Raw genomic sequence first — 8,836 nt, 5'->3', positions numbered from 1 at the left:
TTGATTTTGTATTTTTTTGGAGGGGGGTAGTGGGGATTGAACTCAGGGGCACTCAACCACTGAGACACATCCCTAGCCCAATTTTGTATTTTATTTAGAGACAGGATCTCACTGAGTTGCTTAGCATCTTGCTTTTGCTGAGGCTGACTTTGAATTCACAATTCTCCTGCTTCAGCCTCCTGAGCCGCAGGGATTATAGGCATATGCCACTGCACCCAGCTTTGATTTTGTATTCTTATCCTGAGTCTTGTCATAGGTAGGGTTGGGCCCACACATATCATTGGGAGAAATTTTAAGGAAGGAGAATTTAACACTACTATTTACAGGTCATTAGCTTATCTGAGATTTTTTTTTTTTAAAGAGAGAGTGAGAGAGGAGAGAGAGTGAGAGAGAGTGAGAGAGAGAGAGAATTTTTAATATTTATTTTTTAGTTCTTGGCGGACACAACATCTTTGTTGGTATGTGGTGCTGAGGATCGAACCCGGGCCGCACGCATGCCAGGTGAGTGCGCTACCGCTTGAGCCACATCCCCAGCCCCTTATCTGAGATTTTTTTAAAAAAATTATTTATTTTTATTTTTTGGTGCTGGGGATCAAACTCAGGGCCTCTCACACCATAAGCAAGAATTCTACCACTGAACTGTGTCCAAAGCCCTGTATTGCATTTTAAAGGTGAGATCAGTGAGGCTAAGAGAGAATGTGACTTTACTGAGGTCATCATCTGGGAAGTGGTAGAGCTGGGTGACTTGAATCTGGGATGCCTAGTACCAGGTCAGAGCTCCCTTCAGCATGCTATTTCTCTCTTACTTCATCTCCAGAACGACACTTGATTGTTCATCATTATGTTTAATTAGGGACTGGCTGACTTTTCTTCTTGTTGGGTTACTGGTCTTCTCCGATAAAAAATTAATGTGTGTTCCAGGATGGCAGCTCTTTTTTTTTTTTTAAATCAGGAAAACTGGAAACATACAAAAATAATGAGCTCTCACATGCCCATTCCATACAATTATCAATTTATAGCCAATCTTGTATCATTCTCACCCTTCCTAGATTATTTGAAGAAAAGCTGTTTTATCCTTAAATATTTTACTAGCATCTCTAAAAGAAAGATATTAAAAATAACCAGAATTATTTCATAACAAAAAATTAATAGTTGTTGTTTAATATAATCAAATTATATCCAAATTTCCCTGTCTAAAAGTTTTTATTTTTATACCTGGTACATTCAAATTAGAATCCAAACAAGGTCCATAAATTGCATTTGACTGATATGCTGTAAAATTTCTGAATTTATAGGTTCCTCACACCATGTGACCTAACTATACAACTCCTCAGTATTTATCTTAAAGAATAAAAGTAATCATACTATAGTTATAAATGCATATCTGTGTTTATAGCAGCATAGTTCACAATAACCAAAATTATGCAACCAGCCTAAATGTTCCTTAATGAATGAATGGATAAAGAAAATGTGGTATATCTACACAATGGAATTCTATTCAGCCATAAAGAAGAGCAAAATTCTGTTATTTGCAGGAAAATGGATAAAAGTCGAGAATATTATGTTAAATAAAATAAGCCAAACTCAGAAAATCAAGGATTGTATGTTTCCCTTGTAGAAAGGAAAAGAAAGGTGTATGAGAGTGGCATCTCGTAGAAATTGAAGGGAATCTGGTAGAGTAGAGGAAAGGAGCCAGGGCGAAGGAGGAAGGCAAAGACAGGGGGAGTACTGGGGAATGATATTGGCCAAATTATATTGTTTTACCATGTGCAAGTCTGAATATGTAACAGAAAATCCAAATGTTATATATAAGTATGATGCACCAATGAAATATGGAAAAAATTTATAGGTTCTTCCTTTTTTTTTTCTCTTTTCTTAGTATTCATTTGTTAAATGTGTTTGTAGTTTCCCACATCCTGGATTTTGCTGATTTCATCCCCAGCTGGTGTTTTAACATGTTTCTCTATTCTTTTGCAAACTGTTATTTAGATTGGGAGTCTCAACCTGCTTCAGGTTTTAGTGGAAAAAACATTTCATAAATGTCATTGTGTACTTTGATGAGGAGACCATAATGTCTGTGGGTCTCTTCTCTGGTCTTAGTGGCCATGATCCTTGCCTGATTTTTGTATATTGAACTTGTATCCTATAACTTTGTTGAACTTGTTTATTAGTTTGAATTGTTTTTTTAAAGTGAATTTCTTAGGATTTTCTCTACATATGTCATCTGCAAATAGAGGTATTATTCTTTCTTTCATTCCAATTGAGATGCTTTTAATTTTCTTTTCTTGCTTCACTGCCCTCTCCAGACCCTCTGGTACAATGTTGAATAGAAGTGTTGAGAGTGGACATCCTCACCTTATTCCTGATCTTAGGAAGAAAGCATCTAGTCTTTCACCATTCAGTATGGTATCAGCTGTGGGTTTTTCAAAGAAGTTTTAATTAGATTGAATTCACTTCTATACCTAGTTTGTTGAATTTTTATTTTGTTTTTTAATGATGAAAGGACATTGAATTTTGTAAGTGCTTTTTTGTCTAATGTGAGATCATGTTTTTTTTATTCTGTTAATACTACACTATATTAATTGATTTTTGGATGTCAAACCAACCTGTAATCCTGGGAAAAATTTCACGGGATCATCATGTATACTTACTTTTATATGTTGGTAGATTCAGTTTGCTAGGGGTTTTCATATCCATATTACAAGAGATTGGTCTGTAATTTTCTTGTGATATCTTTGGTGTTAGTATCAGGGACTCAGAATGAATGTTCCAATTTTGTCTGCTTTTTGGAAGAGTTTGTGGAAGAAAGGTATTTAATTCTTTAATGCCGGTAGAATTTACCAGTAACACAATCTGGGACTGGGCTTTTCTTTGTGGGTAGTTTTTGATTACCAATTCAGTCTCCTTATTGGAATTCTTTGCAGATTGCCTATTTCTTCTTGAGTCAGTCTCTATAGTTTGTGTCTTTAGGAATTTGTTCATTTCATCTAAATTATCACTTTTTAGCATGTAATTATTTTTAGTAATTTTTTTTTTTTGGTACCATGGATTGAACTCAGGGGCACTTGACCACTGAGCCACCTCCTCAGTACTATTTCTATTTTATTTAGAGACAGGGTCTCACTGAGTTGCTTAGTGCTTCACTTTTGCTGAGGCTGGCTTTGAACTTTCGATCCTCCTGAGCTGCTGGGATTACAGTTGTGTGCCACTATTCCCAGCTAGTACTTTTTTTTTAAAAAAATTAATTAATTAACTTTACAGTAGAATGCATTTTGATATATAGAACACAAATGGAGCATAATTTCTCATTCCTCTGGTTGTGTGTGGTTCTGGGTTACTCCACTAGTGTAATCATACATGTATATATATGATTACAGATACATGTGATAATGTCTGTCTCTTTCTACTGTCCTTCCCGTCTCCACAACTACACCCCTCCCTGACTCCCTTCTATACAAACCAAAGTTCCTTCATTCTTCTCTCTCCCCTCACCCCACTATGGATCAGCATCTGCTTCTCAGAGAAAACATTTGGCTTTTGATTTTGGGGGATTGGCTTATTTCACTTAGCATGATATTCTCAGTTCCATACATTTACCTGCAAATGCTCTGATTTCATTCTTCTTTAAGACTGAGTAATATTTCATTGTGTAACTGTACCACATTTTATTTATCATTCATCTGTTGAAGGGCATCTAGGTTGGTTCCATATTTAGCTTTTGTGAATTGAGCTGCTATAAACATTGATGTGGCTGCGTCATTATAGTATCCTGATTTTAAGTCCTTTGGGTATATGCCAAGGAGTGGGACATCTGGGTTTTCTGAGGAATCTCCATACTGCTTTCTAGAGTAGTTATGCCAATTTGCAGTCCCACCAGCAATGGGTGAGTGTATCTTTTCCCCCACGTCCTCACCAGCACTTATTGCTTGTATTCTTTTTTTTTAATTTTTATTTTTTTATTGGTTGTTAACAACATTACAAAGCTCTTGACATATCATATTTCATACCTTAGATTGAAGTGGGTTATGAACCCCCAATTTTACCCCAAATGCAGATTGCAGAATCACGTCGGTTACACATCCACAATTTTACATAACGCCCTATTAGTAATTGTTGTATTCTGCTACCTTTCCTATCCCCTACTATCCCCCCTCCCCTCCCCTCCCATCTTCTCTCTCTACCCCATCTACTGTAATTCATTTCTCTCCTTGTTTATTTTCCCATTCCCCTCACAACCTCTTATATGTAATTTTGTATAGCAATGAGGGTCTCCCTTCATTTCCATGCAATTTCCCTTTTCTCTCCCTTTCCCTCCCACCTCATGTCTCTGTTTAATGTTACTCTTTTCTTCCTGCTGTGCCCAAGGAAGAGCCTCCTTACACAGTGGGGGCTGCAGGAAGAAGGGATCCCCACTTACATTGGCTGAACTCACCTAGAACTTGGTCTTGACTAAAGGTCGGAGGAAGGATGACAAAGGCTGACATCCTTCCCTCCTAAGAAGACAGCTCTCTGACTTGGAGCTGGGGAAGGGAGGGCTCTGTGTTCCTGGCTGAAGCAGACTGGAATGTAGTTTCTGTCTCACTGCGGGTGGGGGCAGAGAGAACATGGATCTTGGTTCATCTACTTCTCACTGAATTTTTTGATTATTTAGTTTAAACCCAGAGGCACTTTTATCACTGAGCTACATCCCCAGCCCTTTTTATTTCTGAGACAGGGTCTTGCTAATTTGTCCAGGTTGCCCTTGAACTTGTGGTTCTCCTGCCTCAGCCTCCCGAGTTCCTGAGATTACAGGTATAATCTACCTGGCTATAGATTTTCCTGCCTTCACTTGCTGCATGCCCTTTGGCCATTTTGAGGGAACTTATTATTATTTTTTTTTCAATGCTGGGGATTAAACCTAGACCTTGTATTTGCATGTGCTGTACGACTCAGCTATACCCTGGCCCCTCCAGAGATTTTAAATGCTTTTTTTGTTCAAAGTGATTTCATCAGTTTCTCTGGAGAGTGGTTTGTGAAGCTCCTCTTTGAGTCACAGGTGGAACTATAGTCTGGGCAGAGATCTTTCTCTAAAGAGAAAACTTTCCCTCATCATTACTTGGCTACCCTGAGTACAGTTTGTACAGGAGGAGCAGATTAAACATTGTCTCAAAACAGACCAAATTAGAAAGACAAATCTGTGGCCTACTCCTTCCTCTTTTCCAAGCCAAATAAAAGTTGTGTGACATCATTTGTGTTACTAGACTGAACTAAACTGAATCAACGGCGAGAGGCAATAAAGGGGTGTTATGTGGGGTGTTTTTCTGAAAATAATTTCTGGAATGTACATCCCATTATATAATGACTTATATGGGCTGACTTTTAAAAATTTATAACTTTTAACACTTCTAAGCTACTTCACACCTATCCACAGGGACAAATCTGCCCACTCTCCAGTTAGCAGTGGGGCCAAGAATGGAGTAGGGCTTGTCTTTTATTTACTTATTTTATCTGAAGACTCAGGTCAAGAAGAGAAGGTCTAACTGGTTTACAACCAACTCAATTACTTTATTTGGTGAACAACTCTCAGAAATGGAATATTCTTTTTTTCTTTTTTTTTATTGGTTGTTCACAACATTACAAAGCTCTTGACATATCATATTTCATACATTAGATTGAAGTGGGTTATGAACCCCCAATTTTACCCCAAATGCAGATTGCAGAATCACGTCGGTTACACATCCACAATTTTACATAATGCCCTATTAGTAATTGTTGTATTCTGCTACCTTTCCTATCCCCTACTATCCCCCCTCCCCTCCCCTCCCATCTTCTCTCTCTACCCCATCTACTGTAATTCATTTCTCTCCTTGTTTAGAAATGGAATATTCTTGTAAGTCCTGCTGATGAGTACAAAGTTACCTTTTGAATCATGACATACTTGTGGAGTGAGAAGTCATTTGCTATGTGAACCCTGGTCTTTGTTTCTATTTTCAAAAAGAAAAAACACTTGCAGCGTAAAACTTGCTTCACCTTTGACACGCTAATACCTCGATGTTGGATAATCACCAACAGAAATGCAGGAACATAACCTACATTCCACGTTAGTTTTCTCAGTATTTTACACCCACTGTTTTGGTTGGTTCTCTAGCCAACTCAGTAGATAGATGTGGATTGTCTCCAATTTATAGATAAAGCTCAGAACAAAGGGCTGATGGTAGATAACCCAGTAGGGCTTTGAGTGAAATAGAAAAAATGCACCCCTTAAGACATTTGATGAACATTTGTTAAAAAGAAATCTCTCAATGGTCCTACAAATCTATGATGATTACAAGTCAGCAGCACCCCCAGGGTTGGTCTCCAGCCTTTCCAGTGCACTTGGTGGCCCTGCTAGAGAGGTTAAGTAATTTGCCAAAAGCCAAAGGCCAGCAGGAGAAGGGGGTCTGGGCTTAGAATCTGGGTCCTCTCTCTCTGCATTCTCTATATTCTGATGCCTCTGTCACTTCTTCTCTTAATGCAAGCTGAGACTGGGCCACCCTTAAGCAGAATGGAAGAAGGAGGCATATGGAAAAGAACTGATTGCCTGAGGGAGGGGGGGAGCCCTCACCAACCCTTTGCTTCTGCCCCACAATGTTCTGAGAGGGAAGGAGCCAGGTAACTGTGTTAACTGTCATTTCCCACTTCAGGCCACAGGAAGCAGAGGTAGGACTCAGCTGGGAGTGCTTGGGAATCTGACATAGAATTTAATATGACAAGAATACTTAAAGTTTAGCTTGCTAAAATATTGTCCTAGGAGGCTAATATTCCCAAGAGACTACACCTAAGTTTATTTTGTTCTTTGCCACTTTGTGATCCCTGCTAGAAACAGGGCTACTTGATTTGGGTCACCATGATTTTCTGAGAACATTTCCCAGCAATCCCTGGTCCAGTTTGTGCTGTGTGTAGAAGCAGACAATGAAAGCACCTTCAGATGCCTTGGGTCCTGGGTTCCCACTCTCCTTTTCACAGATCTCACAGTCCTGCTTTGGTATTAGTCCTGATGACCTTGGGGGTGACAGACTCTGCTCTTTGTTTTTGAATTATAGAAAGTTCCCTGGGTTTGGTGAGGGGAAGGGGGATCATGATTTCATATAACAATCCTTAAAAAAAATCAGTATATTCAAATGTGCCTAAAGAATTTTTTTTTTTAACTAAATAAAGGCCAGAAGTATGCCTGGTAATGAGTAAAATTTCTTTGGAGTCCAGTAATCTGGGAAAGAATTTCTAAATTTTTAAGAAAATATTTCTTTAATTGTAGATGAACACAATACCTTTATTTTATTTATTCATTTTTATGTGGTGCTGAGGATGGAACCCAGTGCCTTACACATGCCAGATGAGTGCGCTACCACTGAGCCATAACCCCAGCCCAAGAATTTCTAAATTTTATCTTTAAGTTTCCATAGGTACCAGAGTGTTTATACATCTATTTAAAGAGTCAATGCCTAGAGTATCTTTAATAGAGAAAGGAGAAGTTCTGGAGAAATGGTAGAAAGTCATTTCCAGAAACAGCTCTGTGGGAAATTTTTCTTGGATCAATCGCTACCACTCTTAGTGACCACTAGGTGATGGTATAACACTATGAAAATGGCACCCTTTCTTTAGCACTTCAGATGGGAGGCCTCTGGTTATTTGAGGCCAGTGTCTACACATCCAACACATTTTACACTTCTGTGAGTGAAAGAAGAAAAACAAACAAAAAACCAAAAATTCGTCATTTTCATATGTGGTACAATTTAAATTCTCAAGTGATTGATGGCTCCCACAGAGATGAGGCTGTGTCTATTGTGAGGGTTACAATCCCAGGGTTATAACCTGATTGTAGGAGGTGCTGGGTAAATAACCTGACAAATGAATGAAACTACCTCTGAACAATTTTATACTGTCATTGGAAGAACCATTTCAAGAGTGTGGAAAATTCTGGGGTTTAGAGGCCTAGGATTTTGGGAAGTTGGAAGGTACTGACGATCCTGAAATCATCAGTTGGATAGACACTCCAGGAGGCTGTTTTGGGAAGGCAGAGATACTAAAAGCAATCTGACAGGCTGATAGTGCTTTGCATTCCCTATGTTTATCTTGACCAGATTCCATCTGTTGAAAATACAGGAGTATTTAGGATTTAGAATTTCTAAATTAAAAAAATTTTAAATTTTAAATTTAGAAATTCTTTCCCAGATTACTGGACTCCAAAAATTGTCTAAAAATTGGGGTGTAAACCAATAATTTTTTTTTAGTCCATATTACTTGTAAGGATGGATCTGCTTTGGATAGGATCTCCAAAAGTCATTTACTCTTCTCTGCCTCTTATTCATTTATTTGTTATAAATTCATTCACACCACAAGAGCAGCCATGATCATGTGGTCATCTCTGACCTTTCCTTCATTGGTTTCTGAGTTTAGTTGTCAGCATCCAGATCTTCCACTTCATTCTGTTCCTTCTAATACGTTAGTGCTAGTGCAGGCCTCTGTCTTCTGTCACCTGGTTTCTGCATCAACCCCGATCTGCACCACTACCATCCATTCTTGCTTCTTTCCAACAAGCAACGACGACCACAACGTACCTTTCTTTAAAACTCTCCCTTGTCTTGGCACCAAACCCAGCCTCTTTCATTTGGTTTACAACCCTTGCAAGGCTGGGCCAAGCTGTCTCCCCAGCCCCAGTCGCCCCTGCTCCCACCCTGTTCTATGTGCTCTGGCCGTGATTCATTTCTCCTTTGGGGTCTTCTAATGAGCCATGTCCTCTATTGCTTTCAGACTTTTCATTTTTTATTTTCGTTTTTACTTTTAATCTGGAACATTTTTTTTTTTTTATTTATTTTTT

Source organism: Spermophilus citellus, assembly GCF_964194105.1.
Source record: "Spermophilus citellus genome assembly, chromosome: 2".
NCBI classification, from domain to species: domain Eukaryota; kingdom Metazoa; phylum Chordata; class Mammalia; order Rodentia; family Sciuridae; genus Spermophilus; species Spermophilus citellus.
This window is presented reverse-complemented; position numbering follows the sequence as displayed.